Source organism: Macrotis lagotis, chromosome X (assembly GCF_037893015.1).
Source record: "Macrotis lagotis isolate mMagLag1 chromosome X, bilby.v1.9.chrom.fasta, whole genome shotgun sequence".
In the NCBI taxonomy this organism is placed as follows: Eukaryota; Metazoa; Chordata; class Mammalia; order Peramelemorphia; family Peramelidae; genus Macrotis; species Macrotis lagotis.
The window spans coordinates 286,991,107-287,015,845 of NC_133666.1; the positions used below are offsets into that span (position 1 = coordinate 286,991,107).

The 24,739-nt window shown below is 37.1% G+C and overlaps 1 protein-coding gene across 1 annotated transcript in view; it reads right to left on the bottom strand.

Moving 5' to 3' along the window:
• The window catches only part of NIPBL (NIPBL cohesin loading factor), a 250,516-nt gene extending 226,772 nt beyond the window's left edge, over nucleotides 1-23,744 (bottom strand). The window contains exon 1 of the mRNA XM_074201749.1: nucleotides 23,474-23,744. The gene's annotated coding sequence lies outside the window, so the exon portion shown is untranslated. The remainder of the gene's footprint in view (nucleotides 1-23,473) is intronic.
• Between the last annotated feature and the right edge of the window lie 995 nt (nucleotides 23,745-24,739).

Genomic DNA, 24,739 nt, shown 5'->3' on the forward strand with positions numbered 1-24,739 from the left:
TTATTAGAGTTTGTTTGCTTAATTTAAAGAGAAGGGGTGGGGAAAAGGAAATTTGGCCTTAATAACTATACCTTTATTTTAATTCCTTAGGATACTGTTATTTCTCAATTCCAGAATACAACAAAAGTTTCAAACCTCTCAAGGAATATAAACATGTAAAAAATTTTCTATAAAGGTCACCAAAACTCTCTCAAAAATTTAGTATAAAGCAAAATGTCACTTTAAAAATTAATTCATAGTTTTAAAGTTGGTACAATTCATAGAAGAATTTTTTTCAACAGTCTCATTTTATAAATAAGAAAACAGAACCAGAAGTTAAACTATATTGCCCAGTGATACTGAGGTATCCAGTGGGGGCAAAAGCATGATTCCAACCCAGGCTTTCTAATTCCAAAGCCAGTGAGTGCTCTTTTCTTTACAGTAAAACAGCATTTCATTGTAACACTCAATAGAACATTTCTGAATCTGCTTTCTCATGACTTCCTCTGGTACAATGAAGCTGATCAATAATCTTTTGAAAAATATGCAACTCCCCTTCCAATAAGTCAATTAATCAAGCACTAATCATTTATTAAGGGACTGCTATGAAGAATCCAGTGCTTCCACAAAAATTCAGTTTATAACATTAAGTAAAATAGTAATAGTAACTATAAAAGAACACAATGCATTTTATTTTATTTCTACTTCACTTCCTACTGCATGGACACAGTCTGACTCTACATGCAATAGAAGATAAACTAAAGCCACAGGCTGAGCCAAAAAAAACTTTCACAAAATAGTTCAGAGCCATTGGAAATTTTCTTCCTAGACTCTTGGAAAGAAGTGCTACCTTATTCCATTTGTTATTTTTCATATAGTAGATATTGCCTTGTTATTTGAAAATTGATTCATTTCTCTTTTCTAAAAAAAAAGAACATTTCATTTTCAAATAGTTGTAATTGTCAGAAAGTTCTTCTACTGAACTTAGAATTGCTTCCCTGTGATTCTACAGGGAATTGTAGATCCTAAATCTCACCACTGATGTCATGCAAAATAAGTAATCCATTTTCCATACTTCTAGACATTGAATGTTTATAACTACCTGTCTAGCCTTTCTTATCTAAATACTAATTTTCTTTGTATATTTCTCCCCGTATCTAAATCTTTCAAGTGCAAAACTTATTAGGGGAAGTCTAGATATGTTCAATAGGAAAAAGAATAACTCTTTGTATGCTACAATATTTCCCCAAAACTAGGAATAAAGAATACAATCTCTTTGTAATGTAGTGTATAATGTTAGTTACCTAGAGAGTACTAAGTTAGAGAGATAACCAGGGTCTTGGAGTCCTTATGTGTCAGGGATCAAAATTTAAATATAGGTGTTCCTGACTTCAAGGCCCACTCTCTACTACCTATTATCTCTTAAAATTTATATAATATTTCCCTAATGGCAAAGAGTTTAGAAGCAAAAATAAAGCTCTGTGTGATGCCATGCAACCTGTTTGACTTAAAATTATAAACTGAATTAACAATTATAAATTGTTTAACTTTTCATTTCTATTTTACAAATCTTAAATTTTTAAAGCTTAAAAGTTTAATGATTTAGGTATTTCTTTAAATTGAATGATAAATCAGAAAATAAAATGTTGTGATCTTTAACAACAGTTTGGGAAAGGGAGGGAAAGGCAAATAGTCCCTGGGATCCAGAATCAACAACTTATACTTTATGCTCCTAAAGATGTCAAGGGAGGTTAAGTGGTTTGCCCAAGATCAGAAAGCTAGTGTGTCAAAGGTTGGCCTTAAAATAGGTCAGCCAAGGCTGACCCTCTACACAATATTCAATGCTATTTCCCTTATCTGCAAACACATTATCTAGCATTTATTATACATAATGCTTCCTTACTATATATATACAAGATACTATTCTGGGGGCGGCTAGGTGGCACAGTGGATATAAAGCACAGGCCCTGGAGTCAGGAGTACCTGGGTTCAAATCCGGTCTCAGAACCTTAATAATTACCTAGCTGTGTGGCCTTGGGCAAGTCACTTAACCCCATTTGCCTTGCAACCCCCCCCAAAAAAAAGATACTATTCTAAGTGTCTGAGATACTAGCACAAAATGAAACAATCTTGGTGCTCAAGGAATTTATGTCAGTTATCCCATAATCAATACCTAGCTACATTCTTCAAAAAGAAGAATTTTCTGGCATTAAATCTGTTAATTTCATAGAAAGTTCTGAAAATAACATTAATATACTTTTCCTAAGAACAGCCACAATTTTGTATCAGGCATATGGAAAAGAATTATTTTCCTTTATTGTTCCTATACTTTTATAGGAGAGGACAGATGAATTCATTGCCTCCTTCAACCCTTAGGCTCACAAATAAAAGTAAACAAGGACATTCACTTATGAGGTTCTCTCAGAATCAAAAATTAAAACCTATTTTAAATCTTTCAAAATAATTCGAGTTCTGTGCTTTGATTTGGCTTCTTTCTCAGGACATCCATAAAGAGAAGTTCTATAGCATCATCTTAATGTGAATATGAGATTGTCTTCATAGATTAGACTTAAACTAAAGTTAAGCTATAAAAAACTGACTCTGTGAGTAGGTTGTAGTGTACAGCACACTAGAGAGAGCAGGTCTGAGGAGTTAGAAAACCCAAATTCTAGTTGTGCCTACTAATTTCACTTGCTTTTTTTTTTTTTTACAGGTGACAATCTCTGAGTTTCTGGTTCCTTACCTGTAAAAATATATCCCCTAAGGTCTCTTCCAACTGTAAGAGATTCTGTTTCTAAGAATTAAGGAAGTATCTGTCTTTTTCATACATTCTCCCAAGTTCTCCTTATAATCATCCATAGTGATAAGTGCTGATCTTAGGAGTTAAAAAGACCTGAATGTAAGGCTTTGACACTTGGTAGTTGTATACCCAGGGGAAAATCATTTCACCTCTATGACCCTCAATTTTCTCTTCTATGAAATGGGGTACAAACTGAAATTCCTACTTCACAGAGTTATTATAACTATTAGACAAGATTATATAAAAAGCTATATAAATCCAGCTTTTATTACTATTCTATATTAGAAACTAAGAGCATCTCAACATGAGAACAAAGCACTATCTCAGGCACACTTGCCTTCCAGCTCAGCAGATTTGCTATCTGATCCACACTTTCCTTCTTTAAGTTCTTTTTAAAATTCTGTTTTCTAAATATTATGGCAGAATTTCAAAACTTTCTTTTTCTGATCTATTGAGCCTGGCATTTTAGAATAACTATTTTTAAAAAAGATATCATCAACTGGGGTGTTTCCTGATACTGGCAATATGGGTTGAAGAAAGTAATCTCCGATGGACCAATGGAGATAATCTTTGATTAACTAATCACAAATACATGCTTGCTATTTGTCACAAGAGAAACAAAATGAGATATGAATGAATTAGAAGAAATCAATCACCAATCTTGTTCACTTATTATTAAATGATGCAGGACCCATTTTCAGCTACACAATCCTCTCTGGTTGGAAGCTGTATCCTCAGTGGCTAATACTGAGTCACTGATCACCAGTAGTTTGGATACAGTAAAGGGTTATGTATTTTGATCTTAAAAAAACAAACAAACAAATCAACTTAGAAATTTGTAAAAGGTTGCAATTTTTTAAAAACAATCTCATGCTAAAACTTTCCAGGGTCTCCTTTTGGTTTAAATTTCTAATAACTTGGGCGGCTAGGTGGCGCAGTGGATAGAGCACCGGCCCTGGAGTAAGGAGTACCTGAGTTCAAATCCGGCCTCAGACAATAATTACCTAGCCGTGTGGCCTTGGGCAAGCCACTTAACCATTGCCTTGCAAAAACTAAAAAAAAAAAAAAAAATTCTAATAACTCTAGATGATTTAAGATGACTAATCTAACTACAGAATGTTAATCTCCCTTTCAATATCTAATTTTTAAAATGTATATAACAAAAGTATAAACTGAAACTATAATTCTCAATAAATGTATACAATAACTGGAAGGAGAATAAGGGACTATTTGTACACTAAAAGAGGTATATGGTAAAGGAACTGGGTTTGAAAATTATTTATACCAAGAGGAAAAAGAAAAAAATGATCACTTGATATTACTATGATGATAAACTAAGGGATAAGAAAACAAATGACAGGCATAGTATCTGTGACTATAGGTTTGGATGAGGGGCCACTATAGAACTAGATGGTTCTGCACTGGGCTGGAGTAAGGAAGACCAGAGTTCAAATGTGACCTCAGCCACTTACTAGTGGTGTGACTATAGGCAAGTCATTTAATCTCTATTTGCTTTAATCTACTTGAGAAGGAAATATAAAACCACTCCATTATCTTTGCCAAGAAAACCCCATGGACATTATGGTCCATTGGGGTCATGAAGTCATACACAAATGAACAACAAACTGTACTTTAAGGATCCCTGTGGGCTGCATATCAACAGTTTTTAAAATGTAATATTACTATCTATGTTTTATTGTATTTTTATTTATTTTGTAAAATATCTCCCAATTACATTTTAATCTGGTTCAAGTTGGATTCAGGAGTGTTGTGGGTCATGTCAAATTATTTGACACTTCTGCTCAAAGCATTTCTCATTAGCAGTAATTTAAAATGTAGTCATAAATTAACTTTTAAAATAGTAGTAGAAACATAAAAATAGCATCTTGAATTTATTTCTGCTCTTGATTTTGCCTTTTAAGAAGTCCAATTAAAAAAAAAGAAACCAAGCACTCAAGGAAACAAACTTCAAACTTATTATTGGATGGTTTGTAAACATCTTAAACTCCACTTTCTAAAACTGCACTAATCTCCACCCCCACCCCCCAACCTTTTCCTCTTGCTGACTTTCCTATTACTGTCCAGGCAACTCTCATCCTTGGGTGTCATTTTTGACTCTATTATTTCCTACTCTCCCATCCAAGCATTTGCCAAGTCCTATTGTTTCTCTCTAGATGTTGCTCTGACTCTAGTGCAGTTGCCAAAACCTGTTAGTTGGTCTGCCTGCCACAAATCTCTCCCCTTTCGAGTTCATCTTCCACTAAATTGCCAAAGTGATTTTTCCTAAGGCACAGATCTGGCTAGGTCAAACCCTTCTACTATTCAATAAACTGCAGAGGCTCCCTATCACCTCCAGGATCAAATATAAAATCCTGTTTGACTTTTAAAGCTCTTGATAACCTGGATCCTTTCCAAATTTCTTATACATTACTTACTCTTCTCACTCTTCTACTTTCCCCCACCTCCCCACGAGCCACTGATCCTGGCCTCCTTGCTATTTCTGAAACAATACACTCATCTCCCAACAAGCCTGGTTGCTGCTCCCCAAGTCTGGAATGCTCTCCCTTTGTACTTAATTACCCTGTTAAGTTATTTTTTTTTTGTATACAGTTGTTTGTTTGTTGTCTCTAACACTGGGTTGTAAACTCCTTGGGGACAAGGTCTACTTTTGCCTTTCTTCCTATTCCCTAAACTTAAAAGCACAATGTCTGCCACTTGGTAAAGCACTTAAAAACTAACTGACTTGCCTTGTACAGAGGTTTACTGTGACCAAGAGATTCCTCCTCCCAAGGAAGGTATGATACAAAGAAAACAACTGACAAAAACATTTCCCCTGGTAGCTCCACTGAAGCCTTTAAATGACATTACATCCCAGAGAAAACTAAGAACAGAATTTTTTGATTTTTTTAAAGTTCTTAAACCCATAGTATCTAGGAGTCAAGAAGAACTGAGTATGAATACTGCTTCAGATACTTAGGAGATTATATGACCCTAGGTATGTCATTTAACCTCTCTAGGGTTTTCAGTTTCTCTATCAGTAGAATGGGGATCAGAATAATAACACCAATCTACAGGGCTGTTGTGAAAATCAGATGAGTTATTAACAAATTCTATATAAATTCTAGCAGCTTTTATTATTCTTATTACAATAGGTATTATCAGAGAAGAATAGGGAGGAAACAACATAAGAGAAACACAAGTCTCTCTTCTTAAATAGACAATTCTTTCCCTTCTATAGTATCATAAGGAACTGACTTGCAGGTAGCATCTTCATAAGGTTTAAGTCACTTATTTACATCTGAGGCCAAATGTGAGTCTAGCTCCATCAAATTTCAGGAATTGACTAGCAGGTAATGAGCAAAACAAACAAAAAAACCCAACCCTGGCATCTAGATAATGCAAACAGCATTAAAAGAATAAAACTATTTCTAATGAAATAGCCTTTCATTTTTTTTTTCCTTTCATTTTAACACCCTAGTAGTTCCTGGAACTACCGGGGCAGCTAGGTGGTGAAGTAGATAGAACGCCAAGCCAGAAGGAAGGACGACCTCAGTTCAAATCTGACACTTACTAGCTGTCTGACTCTAGACAAGTCATTTGATGACCAAGCTGACCTCAGTTCCACATTTGAAAAATAAGCTGATGAAGAAAGTGGAAAAAAAAAACCCACAAAAAAACAAGACAAGACAAAAACTTTGCCAAGAAAACTCCAAATGGAGATATAAAGAGTCCAATATGATTGAATAACACAATTCTTTAAAAGAAATCAAAATATTTTTGAAGTAAAATTAATCACCAGTTTAACATTTCCATTTAAAAATCTGTCTTAAAAGACCCTTAAAGTCATTTTATAGAGAATGGTATCAACTAAATTTTAACATTCTTAAGGGTAGGAATCATATTCTATACTGTGATTTTTAACAATTTTTAAAAGTAAAAATATCTGTACTAAATTATATCGGTGTGCCTGGGCAACAAAACTACAATACAAAAATAATTTTATCTGTTAAGTATATAGGGAGATAAAGTTTTTTTTAAAAAAAATAAAGACAAATATGTACTCAACTGAATTATTCTAGAGGCTATGGTTCCTGTCCCTATCAAGTATGGTTTGAAAGTGGTTAGTCAGAAAGACCTGGGTTTAAATCCTGCTCATTTCTATGTCCCCCAACTTCTCATCCCACAACTTTGACATAGACTATGTGTTCATTATTACTTAACTCCTTTAGAGGTGCATGTAAATTCTCTAAGACTATGAACTGCTGACCTGCATGTGTAAATGGAGTTTCTCACTCCCCCGACCCACCTCAACTCCATTTATTAATGCAAGACTATAAGCACAAAGGACTTTGGGGGAGGGGGCATCCTAAGCATACAGAAAGGAAAAAATAATATTCCCTCACCAAAGTTCATCACCTACACCATCTAATTGGATCTGGTTATAAATAAATATAGAATAAAAAGATCTATTCTCATCGTTCTGTGGTCCAACACTTGGCCACAAAATATTCCAATAACAGAGACCCATAAAAAAGTAAAACACTAGGGCCTATCCTCCAATTAATGAGTTTTTTAATTTAACTTTAATGGAGTATTATAGTGAAAAAAGCATTGGACTTTCTGAAACAAGAGATCTGGTTCAAATCCTATACCTGACACTAATTGTGTAACCCTGGCAAGTCACTCAACTGCTGCTCAACCACAGTTTCTACCTCTATAAAACGAAAATGAAATCTTTTTTGTAAACGAAGGCTATATGAAATGTCAGTTATCAACTTTAGTTGATAGGATTAAACTAGTGAGAACATAAGTATATTTGTTGAGTATTCTATTATTTATTTATTTGGGGCAAAGCAATGGGGGTTAAAATGACTTGTTCAACGTCGCAATTAATTGTCTGAGTCCAAATTTGAACTCAGGTCCTCCTGATTCCAGGGCTGGTGCTCTATCCACTGAGCCACCTAGTTGCCCCATTTGTTAAGTATTTTAAAAGAAAAGACAATGTGAAAAAAAGTTTTAACTCACAAACAAGTTCAAACAGTTACTTTTTTCCATTGAACCAAACAAGTTGTAAAAAGTATCATAATCGACCCAAAATAAGTGTCAATCTACCCATTGAGAATAATGACTGAAAAATGTTGGCAGTAGTATGCCCTTTCCCCATGTTCATTTTTCTTTCCTGTCTTCTGTCTTCCTTTTTCTCTTCTATCCTCTAACATCATCTTGATCTTACGTATGCCTCATGCCTTCCAAAAGTACCCTTAGACATTTATTCTAGATTGATGGCAGCAAAGGCTCAAAAAAATTACTGACAATAATAATTTAGTTTTGCATTAATCTACAGACACTGTAAATGTTTTCCTCATAGGAGTCAGAACACAAACCAAGTATTTAAAGCCTAAGCTAAAAACCACTTAGCACAGATGAGAATGTTGCCATAATGCAATTAACAGTAGTTTTCATTTTAGTTGTCTACTGTCTTTTTCTTGGTATGTATATATTGTTCTTTCATCTGTCAGAACTGATATAATGCAGAAGTAGAGTTGGGCAAATGAGGGAAGAATGCTATTACAAAGAATAGTTAATATGCAGTGGAGAGGAAAAAACGCTACTAAGAATGAGTTAAAGCAAAAAACTGAAAATTCAAAGCTGAAGAACACAGAATGAACAGTGTACATAGGTGGTATGTAAAAAGGTCTCAAGAAATCTGGTATTTTATAATCTAAACCACTTCAGTCAGTTTAGACTCCAGATCAGAACACTGGACAAATACTTCAAAAATTCAACAAACGTTTATAAAATACTTAAGGTATGCATAATATTGTGCTGAGACACTGGAGAACATAATTTCTGAAATCCTACTTTCAAGGAACTTATTTTTTAGTAGTTTGATGGGTATAGGACACATACAAATAATTTACCTGATAGATGTATAAGGGAAATCCTAAGTGCTATGTGAGAAAGGGGAATTGGAAGAAGTAGGTAAGTCATTAATTGACTAAGAAGATCAGTTAAAAGCTTCACGGTGAAGGCAGAATTTGAATAGGGTTTTAATAAGGAGAAGGGGTATCCTCTAGCCCCATCCCTATCCTAAATCTCATAAGTAATTCATCTATGCTTATCGTATGAGCAAATGTATAAAGATGAGAAAGTACAGGGCATGGATGTGGTAGGGCTTCACTGAGTAAATGAGTGAAATGGTGAGATGACAACAGTTTGTGAATGACAAAGCCAGACTAAGGACTTTGAACTTGACTCTACAACCAACAGGAAGTAACTGAAAGGTTTTAAACAGAGAAGTAACATAACCAGATCTATGAATAAACTAGATTAGTCTGGCAGGAGTATGAAGGGTGGACTGAAAGAGGGAAGGCAATAGGCAATTACTATGTGCAGAGTATGATTTGCATATTGGATAGGGACTGGATCTGTGATTTCATTGCTCTAAGAACTATCAGAAGAAATGCCCCTCACTCATCCAAATGAACTGCAAATTTCCTCTGCCCTCCAGAAACTTATAACCTAGTTTGGGAGATCAGACACACATAGATGAAAAGTTAAATTATACAATAAAGATAAAATCTAGAGAATGCTAGAAAATGTCACATAGTAGAATGTTTAATTAACAAATGAATTGGAGAGAGAGTCAAAATGATTATATATTTAAAAGTGACTCTAAGGAGGAAGAGACCTGAGATGGATTAAAGGTTAGGTGACGGAAAGAGGGAATACATCTAGAAATAGTATAATATAACTGCTAGGGTGAAAACACAGAAAGAACATATAAAATGTATTTAAATTTATTTGGGGGACACTGAGCAGTTATCAAACTACTGAGTCAATAATCAAATCATCATCATCCTAGTAGAACCAAATTAAAGTGTTACACCTTCGGAAACAAGACACAAGAGACATAAATACCATGAAGCTTATGTCTTGTCTCCGAAGGTGTAACACTTTAACTCTCCTTAGTTAAAAAAAAGACCCAATATCTCAGATTCTCAGATTTTTATTTGGACAAAGATTTTTAAAAAGAAATATTTTCAAAAAAACTTTATGAGAGGCAAAGAGCTAGTACTATATATTTCACACATAAATGCAATGATTTTATTTTTGAGAAAGTCCAAAAGCTACAGATAGCTAAATTTTCCCAATTTCTTTGTTCATGAAAAAAAATGGCATCCTAAATATTATTATCATTATCTGCTCCCTTTGTTAGGTGTGCTTACCAGTCCACAACTTCATATTACTTCATATTAACTTATTTTTTCTTGCTAAAACAATTTCTGATGCTACATAAATGACATCAAAAACACTTTTTCTCCTATTTTGTCTAAAAGCATCTCTCTAACATACGTACATAACCTACTTGTGACCAAAGTGATAAAAGTTAAGTAATTTATTGAAAGTTGCTTTAAGGTTAATCCTGAAATGGACTACATTTAGGAAAACTATGATTGATAGAAGATAAAAAAGTGTTACAAAAACAGAACATTATTCATATCAGTACATGATTTGGAATATTTCTATTATTCCTTAAAGAAGTAATGCTGATAGTTTCAGATAATTTAAACAAAATTTAGTTGAATACTTTCTATGATATTTCTTTTAACTCTAAGTTAACAATGCTTGGGAAATGCCTTCTAAGCCTTGAAAATACAGCTCTCAAAAAATAAAAATTTATCAAATAAATTTTCCTTCTAGAATAAACTTTAGGTATAAAAATAGTGCATCTTTTGTAATTTAATTTCTCATTAATCTGCAACTTGAATCTACTTAAAACCAGTCTTTATTCCCACTTTAATGTGCTTAAGCATGCTAGATGGTCATGGAAAAGCTGACAAGTTATCCTGGACACTACTATTGATTGTTGTCAAATTTGGTAATAAAGGTATCCCATTGCTTTACTATTATCTGCAATAAAATTGTCTGTGAAAACAATATGCACAAAACAAATCCTACTTTCCCCTACTGATTTATGTAAAATTAGATGACTTTTTCCACTGAAAGAGAGGTGGTGATTTCCATCTGCTCAGTCTTATAACCCTATCCAGGAGTATATTTTTCCTTTAAAAGCACTTCATGTCTCTAGAATCTTCTTCTATCTCCTGAAAACCAGGCAACTGAAAATTTTCCCAACATTATTTATTTATTGTGCTATTGGGGCCAATACTATATTATCTTTAAAAAAAAATAAACAGGTGACTTCAAGGCATAGGTGTATATAACTTAAGGCATTCTGATAGGGTTTTATAGTGCCTACAATGACTCAAGCACTATGCTAACTAAGGATTTTCACAAATATCACATTTGCCTACTTTGAGGCATCCCGTGATTATCATAGTATGATAGATTTAGAGCTGGAAAGAACCTCATCTCAGACATCACCTAGGCCAGTCATCTCATTTTACAGATGAGAAAAATGGGGCCCAGAAAGGTGAAGTAACCTGCTACAGGGTCACTTTGGTAGGTAAACTGCAAAGCCAGCACTGAACCCAGGTCCTCTTACTTCAAACCTAACAGTTTTCTCCCTCTATTACAATGTCTCTCAGTCCTGTAAATTCTAAATCTGATATATAAGTAAATCTTATATAAAATGGAAAATCTATATATCTCAGAAGAAAAAAATGAGAGAAAAAGCATTTATACAGTACTTTTTTTTTCTCTTGACTTATTGTTAGGTGAAAAAAAAGAACACCTTTAACATCTTAAGATAATCAGTGTACTAAGTTCTCTCCTGGTTGTCTCTATCCTGGTTGTAGTACCTGAAAATTTTCTTAGTGTTTAAATATACTGATTGGAATCCTGAGGACGGTCAAAATGGCATGTTTGTCCAAAAAAATCTGATGACACATAGCATAGAATAAATGAAGTACATTAAAATCCTCACTTAGTCCTTCCTCTACTTTAACTGGATTGTCTGAACTATTTACAGTTATTTCTTTTGTTACTAATTCTAGATAAAATGAAAATGCTTATAGAATTTTTTACGTTTTTATTTTCAGAATTCCAGCACCTAGTAAGATACAGTATCATAGTACCCTCTAAGAAAAACACCCTCTCCAGTTAGGGGAAAAAAACAAAACTGGACACTGTTCTAGTGGAGAAAGAATCAAAAGTCACATAAGAACACATATAACATTATCAAGCCCAAAATTTCTGGACTTATAGGCAAGGCATTGAATACCTACTATAATTCTTGAGTAACAGCTACCAAAAAAAAAAAAAATGACAGGTCTAGAAAAGACAGTACCATATTCCACCTGTGTTTTGTCTTGGGGTTTTCTGTTTTCTATTTTCTATAATGAAAGTGAAGGTGTCGGGCAGCTAGGTGGTGCAGTGGATAGGGCACTGGCCCTGTAGTCAGGAGGACCTGAGTGCAAATCTGACCTCAGACATTCAATAGTTACCTAACTGTGTGACCTTGGGCAAGTCACTTAACCCCATTGCCTTAAATAAATTTTAAAACAAAAAAAAAGTGAAGGTGTCTTCATCAAATCTATACCCAGTATCATCTACCTCACAAGGCCCCCCATTTCCTCCTCTGTAAAATGAGGTTAGGGAGATTATGTGACTTGTCTAAGATTAAGTTATACATAGGGATAGGTAAGCCTCAGAGGTGGGATCTGAACCCACATTCTCTGACTCCAACATCAATGTTCTATCCCACTGTACCATATAATTCCACAATGGACATCTTCCACTGTAATGATAAACACAGTTGATGAGACTATTTCTCCCTGTTTTATGTCTCATTTTATATTAATAATCAGAGAAGCAGTTTGTACTGTTGTTATGTCAAAGAATCATATATGGGTTCAATGTGTTATTGTGAGACACCTTGTTAGAGAAAAACCATTAAGGCACAGTGGGATTTTGTAGTCTCTGCCTTTCAATCAGCTATGTGACTATAAAGATGTAGTCTTCTGCAGAATATCATTTGCAAAAGCCTGCCAGTTCCTGATCCATAATCTCATTAAGGGTGGCCTTTATAGATATATGCAAATTCTTATAAATATATAACTACACATTATCTTGGACACTTAATGCAGGTGGATAGTGCAAATGGATCCAGAATTGAATAGAAAGAAGAGAACAGTCTAGGTTGCATTTGAAAAAGGATGCAATTCTTTCAGTGAAGAAGCAGATTCTCACCTTTTAAATAAAATTCTTTCAATGGTGCTATCTGGTTACAATCTCTGGAATATAAAATAATACAAATAATATAAAATAACAATTAAAATTCCAAGTCATCCTTAGGACAATGGAGGTAAGTATGATAGATGTAATAGGCTGGGGCATATTATAAACAATGAATTGTGTGCATGATGCAATAAAAAAACAAAAAAGAAACATATACAAAGAAAAGCAAGTGGGTAACTGGTCAAATATAAAGGACAGTTTTTCCTACTTGGTCAATATACTATTCTGCTATCCATGAAGCCAAGAAAGAAGATCCTCAGCGAGTTAGGTAGAACTATACATCCACAAGATTACAAATAAAAGAAAAAACTACTTTACTTACAGCATTCTTCATCTTGATACTTTTCACTTAGTCATTCAACTTTGCCAAATTAAATTATTCCCCCTCTCTTTATAATACTATACACACATACACACACACACACACACACACAGATCACTTTAATTTCATTAAGCACCATTTCTCTTCTCTATTAACTAGTGTTAATAGGGAGCTGCTAGTCATGTCTTTACCTCTTCCTTCTCTGAATTTCTACTTTACTTTGTGGAGGGTGATGGAAAAAATACTGGAAATTAGGTTCTGTAGCTAACTAGTTGTGTGACCTTGGGTAAGCCACTTCATTTCACAGGAGTATTTATACCAGCACAGAACCAGAAACAAAACAGATGTCCAAAGACTGAAAATGAAATTGTAAATAACTAATTATATTGACTAAATAAATGTAATAGAATATTTCCTTCACCCTAAAAAATGATCAATATGAAGAATTAAGAAGTATGAAAAGATTTGTATGAACTATAATGTAAAGTGGTGTGAGTAGAAACAGGAATATATACAATGAGCACTGCAAATAGAGAAAGAAGCAAAGAACTTGAAGTGTGTAATTATAATTACTAAGCCTGGCCAAAGAGAAGAGATAAGAAAATACATCTCTTTCTTTTCAGAGATATGGAGGATTATGGAGGTAGAATTCTAGATACTTTGCCAGACTAGATTAATGTGTCCTGTCCATTTATTTTGCTGAATTACTCCCCCCACCCCTACTCTATTTTACAAATGATAGCTGTGAGAGTAGGGTAAGGTAGAGGCAAGGATACATTTGGAAATAAAGATATTACAAAAATATCAATAAAATTAAAAAAAAAAGAGAAATTACTAGGAAACACTTCTAATGGTAGCAATAAGAAAGCATATCATTGTGGACAGAATGTTGGATATTTAATTAGAAAGAGCTGGAATTGAGTTCCAATTCAGACTTAGTGGCTGAGAGACCCTACAAAAGTCTTTCAATTCCTCTCTAAGCTTGCATACATATCTATGAAGTCAAGATAATAGCACCTATTTCAGAAGGTTTTGTTTGTGTGTGTGTGTGTGTGTGTGTGTGTGTGTGTGTGTGTGTGTATCAAAGAAGAGAATGTATGTAAAGCACTCTGTAAACATTAAAGCACTAAAAAGATGCCAGTTATTATCAGCCACACTGCTTTAAAAAAATTATTTCAACAGGTTTATGTTGTTTGCTGACACTGTATACAATAAATTTACTCTTTAAAAATGATAAGAAAGTAGCTAGCTGTGTGGCCTTGGGCAAGCCACTTAACTCCACTGCCTTGCAAAAAAAAAACAACCTAAAAAAAATGATAAGAAAGGGGGCAGTTAGGAGGGTCAGTGAATAGGGCATTGGCCCTGGAGTCAGGAGGACCTGAATTCAAATCCAACTTCAGGAACTTAATAATTGCCTAGCTGACCTTGGGCAAGTCATTTAACACTACCACCACCCCCAATTGCCTTGCAAAAACCTAAAAAAAAAAATAAGAAAACTTCAGAAACCCATCTTCACTGAGGATTTGGATTTATCCATGACTCAGAACAAATACAAAAATGGATAAATTTGCACTGTTTTCATAATTATACAATCAGATTCATCTCATAAAGTTTTTTGGTCTTGGAATACTAAAAATATTGCCAGACTTTAAAATAATTTAAAGACTAAAAAAAATTCTCTTGTTCTGTAACCATTACCTGATGTTGGACTTGGCTTGAATCTTTTGGATTCAATATACCTGTCACTAACTACATGACTTTAGAGAAGTCACTTCATTCTCTTGCTTCTCTCAGTTTCCTCATCTGTATCAATTGGATATTGGACAAGATGTCCCTTCCACCTTTAGACCTATAATCCTATGAGCTCAGCTTTAAGGAAAAAGAAAAGATTCAAATTTCTCCTAACTGTGGACCTTCTTGACTTGAAACAATCTAGATAAGATTCTTCCCAGGAAGAAGAAAGTACTAGGAAAATATAACAGGTAATGGTTATATAGTGCCTTAAGGTTTACCAAGCATTTTGCATACATTAACATGTTTGATCCTCAAAATAACCTTCTAAGGCAGGATATCTCCTGCCTTACAGAGATGAGGAAAGTGAGAATCAGAGATTTGGGGATTTTTTTTTTGGTTATTTGTTTGTGGCAACAAAGTATCACCTTGCTCCTTTCTAGTAAAAATCATTGTAATGTGTCCTATTCTCCTGACTGTGAATTTTGCCTCCTCTAATAACCTATATAGTGAGTGCCTCAGCACTCAGAAGGTACTTAAACATTAGTTGAAGTATATTAAACCAATCATCTTAATGATTCTACAGTGAAGTTTTACCTGATTTTTATCTTAAAATTTCAGAGCCCTTCAAACTTTTGAAAGGTTCTTGGAACTATGTACAATGTAAAAGTTTAAAAATCAGTCTCTCTTCCCCTAACCAGCCCCTGCCTCCCTTCAAATCCCCCTCAAAATCAAAAGCCACATTCTTTCAAAAGAAAGAGGAGAGGGGAAAAAAAGATGGTAGGAAAGAAATGAAAAAAAAAAGCTAATTTCCAAAGTCAAATGCATATTTCATAAATATTTCTTAGAAACGTCAATTATCGTATGTTTGTACAGCCAGGATATTAATTTCTTAATATTTTTCATAAAAATGGATAGAATGAAGAGCTACCTTTAGCACTATTCAACCTTAGTCAATTTCAACCTCCAGGTTTTAGGTTGCAAGAAAAAGTATTACTTTGCTGAGACATAGGACAGGCAGTTACTTTCACAAATCAGGTATAAAAAAGAGTGGGAGTATAGAAAGACTACGTCTAATTTAAACCCATGCATTGTAGTTATAACCTGATTATAGTTGAGGGAAAACTGAATCACATATAAAAACGATCAACTAACTTAGGTAAATGTTGACTGCAAATCTACAGGTGTATTAAACAAAGTAAAAATGGCACATTTAAACACACAGAGGCCTGCCCAGTAGTCTTGGAAAAAAGGTACCAATCTATGTCCTTCTTAGGATTAAATGGAAAGACAATTTTTTTTTGTTTTACAAAAAGATCAACTATAAGTACAAAGAAGAAAATCTAATTTAAATTTAATGATATGCATTAATAACAATTATATTTACATTTTATTTTAATGCTGCTTTCTTTTAACACTGTTCACTATATACAGTTCTTCCTGGATAGTAAATTCCCACAAGACATCCTAATACAATTGATTTTATAGTGGTTAACAAATAGTGCTACAAAATCAAATAGCAATCTGAACATGCATTTAATCTAAACAAAAGTATTAAGCAAAAAATCAACAGTCAACTGGCAAAAAACAACAACACACCAATATTTCATAATTAGCCCACATTTCAGTGCCTGGCACATAGTAAATTCACCATCTTCACAGTTGTTCAGAAAATAAAAGGATAAATTTAAATTGATATGCCATTTTTTTGTTAATTTCACTGAATTACTTTAAATGATCAAAGTTTGTGAAAATTTTATGTTTTACATAACATAAAAGTTTTTTTGGCCTGCAAAAGAAATGGATTCAGTCAAAAAAAATTTAAAGCATATAAAAGAACACTTTAAGGCTACACTTCCATTTTTAAAGAACCTTTAAATTACCCAAGTTTACATATGTAAAATCTCAAAGCCAATAAAAGCCTTTACAAACTATTAGTTGCAAGTTCAACATATTCTATTTAAAAATGTGAAAGAAACAGATGAATTTAATTTGATAGTTTAACATTTCTGTAAATAGGAAAGATCTAGAGAAGTACACTAAGTTCCTAGCAAGTTAGGGCTGGAAAGGACCTTAGAAATCATCTAGTCCAACAACCTAAAAGTCAGTTCCAGATAAGTAATATGATTTACTCAAAGTTATATAGCAAGTAAATGGCAAAGCTGAAACTAGAACTAGGATGTCTAGACTCCTAGTTGGAAAACTAAGTTATTTCAAAGGGGGGGGGGGGGTCATTATACATTTTCCAAATTGAGCTGCTATATTTTTGTTGTTGCTTTTCAGCCATTTTTGACTCTATTACTCCACTTTTTTGGTTTTCCTGGCAGAGATACTAAAGTGGTTTGACATTTATTTCTCCCTCATTTTACAGATGAAGAAACTGAGGCTAACAGGGTTAAGGGACTTGCCCAGGGTCACACAGCTACTAAGTGTCTGAGGTCAGGTATGAACTCAGGAGGTGGAGCCTTCCTGGTTCTAGCCCCTGATACTCTACAAACTGTGCCACCTAGCTCAGCTTGTTCCGATACACTTGGCTGTTACATAGAGTAGGCATATTTTGTATGCATGGATCTGAGATCACGCATTCAAAGGTAAATATTGTCCACAAATCAAATGCAAGTTTGTAAATATGCTCTTAGTTATGAGATATAATTATAAAGTATATTATAAAAATATAAAGTAGTGAAACATTTTATTTTTAAATAAATATACTAGACCTGGCTCTGAATAATTTGGGCATTTGCCATCACTGAGGCAATTCCAAAAAGCTAATGATAGTATTAACTAAGAAAAATCTTTTGCCTCTCAAGGTGACTCCTTTCAAGAGGGCAGTATTTAGTTTTAAGTTTAAGTTGGGTGTATGCATTTTCTTTTACATTGTTTTTACAGTCATACATCATTGGGCAATTCATTACTCTTCCCTGTGCCACAATTTTTTCATCTGTAAAATAAGGAGGGAGACAAGACAATACTAAAAATTTCTCTAGTTTTAATATTATGTGATGATTCTAAGATGTCATACAAACATAAATATAAATAAAACTAAGTTTAATGAAGCTTGGTTTCTGTCTTCCACAAAAGGAAGTCCAAATCTATTCTTTTAATACAAATCTATTTCTAATAATATGACCTCAGAAATTTACAAACCACGTGACCCTGGGCAGGTCACCTAAGGGTGCCTGCCTCAGTTTCTTCATCTGTAAAATGAGCTGGAGTGGTAAACCCCTCCAGGATCTATACAGAGGAAACCTCAAATGAGATCATGCCTAATTAGGTATGTTGGAAACAACTCAACAGCAATTTCTAATAAGTGTATTGTTTGACAAAAATAATGAAATCACACATTTTATAAATCCAAGTTTAAATTAAAAATGTTATAGCCAAGTTAATATCAGAAATAGTAATACAAATTTAAAGTACCTATTTGTTTTGCTTCACTTCAATTTAATTGCCCTATACAATTTTTTCCTTTCAATACAACTATACAAATCAATTTATTAAGAAACATGATAATTACAGACTCTTGCACTTTCTTTTCCTTTTAATGTTATTCTGTAAAACTTTATCAGAAAATGATTAATTCCTTCAATTGTTTAAGTGTGGAAAATACAAGTAATATCCAGTAACTCCAAACAAAAACACATAAATGACAAAATCCAACAATTTTAAATGTACAAATTATGAATTAAAGGCAACTATGATTTCTGTTCTTTCAGGAAAAAAATTGACTATGTAAAAAACATGATCTAAAATGAAAATGTCATTTAAAAACTTTTTTTCATTCAATTTTAAAGGCTAGAAACACTATAAAGTTCCATGCTGACAATTTTAAAAATACATACAGAAAAAATTCAAGTAAAAAAGGAAAGTTTCTTTTAGAGCGCTATTTCCTTTATCTCCCATAAAGATCTACATATTTAAATCAGCCTACCAAAAACAAAAACAAAAACAAAACCCTCACAAATCCTGACTTAGGAGACAAAAATACCATTTTTATATATATTATGAACATTCTAGGATGTGTTTCATGTTTTTTTGCAACAGATTGGAAAAATTACAAAGAACAGTAAGGTTACTGTTAATCCATGGGTAGAGGAGTCAGTGTCAAGACTAAGGAATTCCTATCCTGTGCTCACACTTTCTTATAGCATCCTGGTCTGAGGGATAACAATAACTTATTCTCCCATTGATTTGATTCACTACATGTATTTGGGCAAGTCACTAGACCTCTGTGAATGTCCAAAATTTCTCATCTAAATGTGGAAACAATGCTGATCATTTCTGTCAGAGAGATATAATGAGAATACCTTATAAAAAGCCTTCTGGTTATCCTAGGAAAAAGCACTGAAAAAAAATCTCAACAATTTTTACAAATGAAGATCTGTATAGTAAATATATATATATATATATATATATATATATATGTGAAATTTCCCTCAATAATGTAAGCATTTTGAATCATAAGGGCTGCATAAGAAAATGATTTACCAAAGGTTTATAATACAGTGTTCTAAAATGAAAAATTTACTTATGATGAAGTCTTTACTCTTAGCTTATACTTTGACATTTTCTAATAATTTTTAGTCTTCAAGTCATTCTAAATTCATTATAAATCTAAGTGCAGTGCACAATGCTAAGAGCAACTTAATACTTTTGCCCCATTTCTATCTTTAAAGACAATTTAATATTTACTTTTGTCATATTTTTATATTTCAAGGTAATGTTGGATTTAAAATTTTTCTCTGGTTTCAAATGTTTACTTCATTCAAATTGTGTTAAGTTTTTAGAAATTCCTTCAAAGGTATTCTTGTCTATGTCCTACTTTCCAATCAAGTCATGTAAATGAAACCTCATGTCAATAATTTAATTGATTATATGTAGAATTTTTTTTCCTTTTAGGTAGTAACAAAAATGTTTAAGTTATATCAGATTCAAATATGAAGTTTCATCTACCAATGTATTTACTTTTTACAGGACATTCCTAGAGAAAATATATGAAAGATTCTATCAAAACTCAACACTCAAGTTTAAATTAAATGTTTCTTTAAACTTAATCAGGAAATAGTATCAGATATGAGTTTGTTTAGAGAAATCTAAAAGCCCTAAGGAATAAAGAGATTAGTTGAATTGGTATTATTAATTGAATTGGATCTTGGGGGGGGGTTTGCTTCAAGTAAAGAAAATTTCCATTTTAGAATAGTGTGATTGCAATTTTCTTTCAAAAACTATTTACTTAGGAAAGACAATACCCAAAATAGTTAATACTGGACTCTATCCAATCCAATAAAGAAAAATGATTATTATGTGTTAAGGATAGTGAAAATCGGTTCTGTCCTCAAGAGCTGACAATCTGGAAGTGCTGAGGAGGGGAATACAACACCTTCCCCTTTTAGGTAAGGCAAGTACAGCTCTTTCTGATAACTGCACTAATAACTAAGAATATCAGGAAAAGCTTCTACCATGAGATGGCAAAGGAAATGAGTTATGATAGGGATTTTAAAACTTTCACTTTCCAGGTCAAAAAAATTCTCTACCTTCTTTAATGAAATTCATATTTAATTTCCGACTTTTAAACATCCCTTAACATATATCTACCATATCCTCAAAAAATTCTCTTAACTTTTTTTAGTTACAAATTTTGCCAAGGCACAAAAAAACCATAAATGTCCCATACCATATTGACTTACTCGGATACTGAAAATGATTAGTTAAGTTTTAAGCCTAATTTGAAGTATTCTCTGATGATACAATCTGATCTAAGATTGTATTGATATATGTTGATGAATATGAATACTCAATAGCAAAAAAAACAACAAACCCTTCAACCTAACCCTATTGAATAAATGAGAGATTCTTAGGGTAAGGGAAAACTTTTCTGGAGTTTCTCACTTTCCCAATATACAATTCAGAGGATCTCAAAAAATTTAGAAAACACAGCCTTGTCTTTGTTTACATCTAAATACTTATGCAATTAAATGATTAATTGAAGGTTAGTTTTCTAACAGATGGAGATAGGGGAAAAAGAATGAATAGTATATTCAAAGGGGGGGGGAAGAGTCCATTTTTAAAATTGCTTTTTGAATTCAGTGGGAAAAAAAACCCTGAAAAAGAGTTTAATCACTTAATAAGCAAAAAAAAAAAAAGGTTTTTTTCAGTATTTCAGGGATAAGCTAACAATTCATCCATGATTTGCTTATAGCTCTAGAAATTAAATAAGAAAATCAAAATGAATTTCTAAAATAAGAAAAACATTGTTATAGAAAGAAGAGATTGTATTTTGAACATCTAACACCCAATCCAAACTTTTTTTAATCGAGGAGAAAACTTCTCTAAGCCACTGTAACACAGATAGTAAGGAGAGTATGTCGCTTTCTGATGATGAAAACTAACCAAGTGCAACTACTTTTTCCACAGCCCTTTGCTGTAAACTTAGAAAAGTCTCAGATCCAAAAGTGAAACTGTTCAGCTAAAGTCATAAAGGCAATCATAGCTGTAGATATGGTTCATTTTGTAATTTAAACACTAGTTGGTTTGATGTGTGTGTGAGTGTGTGTGTGTGTGTGTGTGTGTATGTTTTAAAGAGCTGCTTTCTCAGAATGTGAAATGCTGCTCCCTCCCCTTCTTCTGCTCCTCCCCTGCCCCCACCCCCACCCCCACCCCAAGCAGGCCTGAGGCCCTGTTGCAAACAGTGTCTAACAGGAGCAGGCAGCACAAAGACAGGAATGGGAGATTAGTGGGAGGGAGGGAGGCCGGGATTGGGGCTCAGCAGGAGCTTCAGGCTTTTTAAAATTCAAACTGCTCCCTGACCAATACAAATCACGGACACGCTACTGACTACAACACGGATTTATAGCATTAAAAACATGCCTAGTACGTGACAGCTATATTAACTTGACCCTTTTTAACATTTATCTGAACGTTTATAGGCAATATAGTAGAGCTCAATGCATGCGAGACCCTCAACTCCAATATAATCTTCAGAAAAGTTACTTGTTCGACGGTGACAATGGTAATTTAAAATAAGGCTACCCCCACAAAAAATCTTTTTGAACCGGTGTAACACCAACTAACAAACTTAGGGGAAATGTTGAGCAATGTTGCTCCTTCACAACTTGGATATATTTTTTTTTACAGCTATGAAACAAAAGTATCGAAACAGCACAATCCAGGTGAGCACTGCTTTCTCTATGCAATTTCTACGAGTGAAGTTTAAGTTCAAAAACTTGCATTTTCAGCTCACTCACACACAACTGCTCAACAATTCACTTAGACAAAAACGGAGAATTTGTGAAGAACTGATACTCTTCTCCAGCCATTTACGGATACATTTGACCTATTAAAATGACACCTCTCTCATTACACAGTCAAACATCATGGGCACAAACAGCCAATGACAATCCCGAGACCTCAAAAAAAGATCTCCCCTGACATGAAAGGGTAGCACCTTCTACGTTCTGGATCTCAGGGATGTTACACATAACTTATAGTTTCTATCCTTTTTTTTTTTTTGGCATTCTTCTCTTTCAACTCCACCTCTCGGTCTCCTCACAGTTTCCACAAAATTTATCAGCTCTTTTTTTTTTGGCCCCTCCTCTTCCAGATAAAGGAGTCCCCCCTCCAAAAAAAGTAATAAAGTATTCCATAATTTTTTTTTTAAAAAAAAAGACCCTCTTTAGGGCTCCTTCAACGCTTCCTGGGGTATCGTGGTGACAGGGGATGGCTGTCAACAACTTTGCACTCCTCTTCTTGGAGAGGAGCGCTCGGCTCCTGGAGGGGCCTGCGACTGTTTGTGTCGCTCCGGCTCCCTCCCTCACGCTGGTCGGGGCCGGCGGAGAGCCTGGAGGAGGGGGAACGGGTCCCCCCTCAACTTTTGCACGCCCAAACAAGTTTTTCACAAGAAAAAAAAAAAAAGCAGGCGGGCTGGGCCGGTCCCCGGGCAGCCGACACTCGCCTCTCTCCGACTGCAACTACTTCCTCCCTGCCCAGGGTCACCGGGGGGAAGGGGGGGGTTGTTTGTTCCACCGAGCCCTCGCCCGCTCCCGGCCCCGGGAAAGTTGTCCACACCGCGCAGCTCGGGGCGGCCGGGCTCCGGCTCGTATTGTTTCCGCCTCCTCGTCTCGCCGCCGCCGAGGCCTGTCACCGAGGCGCGACGGCTCCGCTCCGCCCGGAGCCTCTGCTAATCCCCGAGCTCAAGTAGATTCGGCCGGCCCGCGGCCTGCGCCCTCCGCCGGGCCTACGCCTCCCCGGCCGCCCCGCCGGAGTCGGCGCGGAGGGGAGCCCCGAGGCGCCCCCGCCGCCGGGGCCGGGGCAACTCCGCGCCGGCCGCGCCGCGGAGCCCCGGGGCCGCCGGGGCCGGGGCCGGGAGCGGGAGGGGGGCGGCGGGCGGCCCGGCCCGGCCCCGCCGCCGCCGCCGAGAGAAAGGGAAGGGAGGCATTTACCTGGGCGAATCGGCGCTGGAATCCGCGGGGAGGCCGAGGCCGAGGCGGCTGCGCCGAGCCTATAATCCGGGCCGGGAGGGGGGGCGGCGCAGGCTCCTCTTCCGTCTCCTCCTCGGTGCGGGGAACATGGAGAGCCGGGGGAGACCGGCCGACAAGACAAATCGCTGCCTCTTCTTCCTCCTCCTCCTCCTTCTCCCACATAGAAGCACTTACAAACAGCCGACGGGGCCCAGCTGCCGAGGGGGCATCGCGGCCGCCCGGGCGCCGGTGCTGCTGGCGGGGGGGCGCCTGCGCCCGCGGCTCGGCGGGGTCGGGCGAGTCGGTACCGCGGGGGGAGGGCGGGGGGGAAGGAGCCCTGTGTGTGTGTGTGTGTGTCTCTCGCTCGGTCTCTCCCTCTCAGAACAAAATGCCGACCGGAAGTGCAGCTGCAGGAATGACTCCCTCCACCGGCGCCAAACACCAACAACCTCCCCCTCTCCCCCACTCCACTTCCGCCGCTGCCGCCGCCGCCCGCCGGCCGCCGCCGCCGCCGCCGCCGCCGCCGCTCCTCCTCCAGGCCCCGCGGCCGCAGGGACGGGCGGCCCCCCGGGCGGCGGCGGCGGCGGCGGCGGCGGCGGCGGCGGCGGCGGCCGCTCCGCCTCGCCGCGCCGGGCTCGCCTCGCTCCCTCCTGCTCCTCGCCGCGGCCCCGGGCGCGGGGCGCACCTCGCCCTCTCCGCCGGCCGGGCCCCCGGGCTCCTCGCTAGGGGGGGAGGGGGCGGCGGCCCGGCTCCCCTCCCCCACCCTCCCGGGAGCGCGAAGGCCGCGGAGGCCGGGCGGGCGCCGCCGTTCGCGGGGGGCCGCGCGCTCGGCCTCCCCGGGGCCGCCTCGCGCGCGCGCGGGCCGGGCCGGGCACGGAGCGCACACCTTTTGTGTCGGCGGAACAGTCGGAGGTCCCGCCGGGGGGAAGGAAGCCCCGCCTCCGCGGAAGCCATTCCTCCCTCGGAGCCTCGGCCGTGCCCGTTGGCCGGCTCCCGTTCCTGGGGAGACGGGCTTGCGGGCGGCTGCGCCCCGGCCCCGCGTGCCGAGCACGGAGGGATTCTGCGCGGCCCGCCCCGGAGGCTCCGTGCAGCCGGCGGCCCGGTCCGGCCCGGAGCGGCGGCGGCGGCCGTCTGCGAGACCGTGTGCCCGGCGTGCCCGCCGCGGGCAGGACCCGGCCGGAGGGAGGACTCGCCGCCCCGGGACTCCGGCGCCCACGAAGCCGCTGCCCTCGCCGCCGGCTCGGCCCT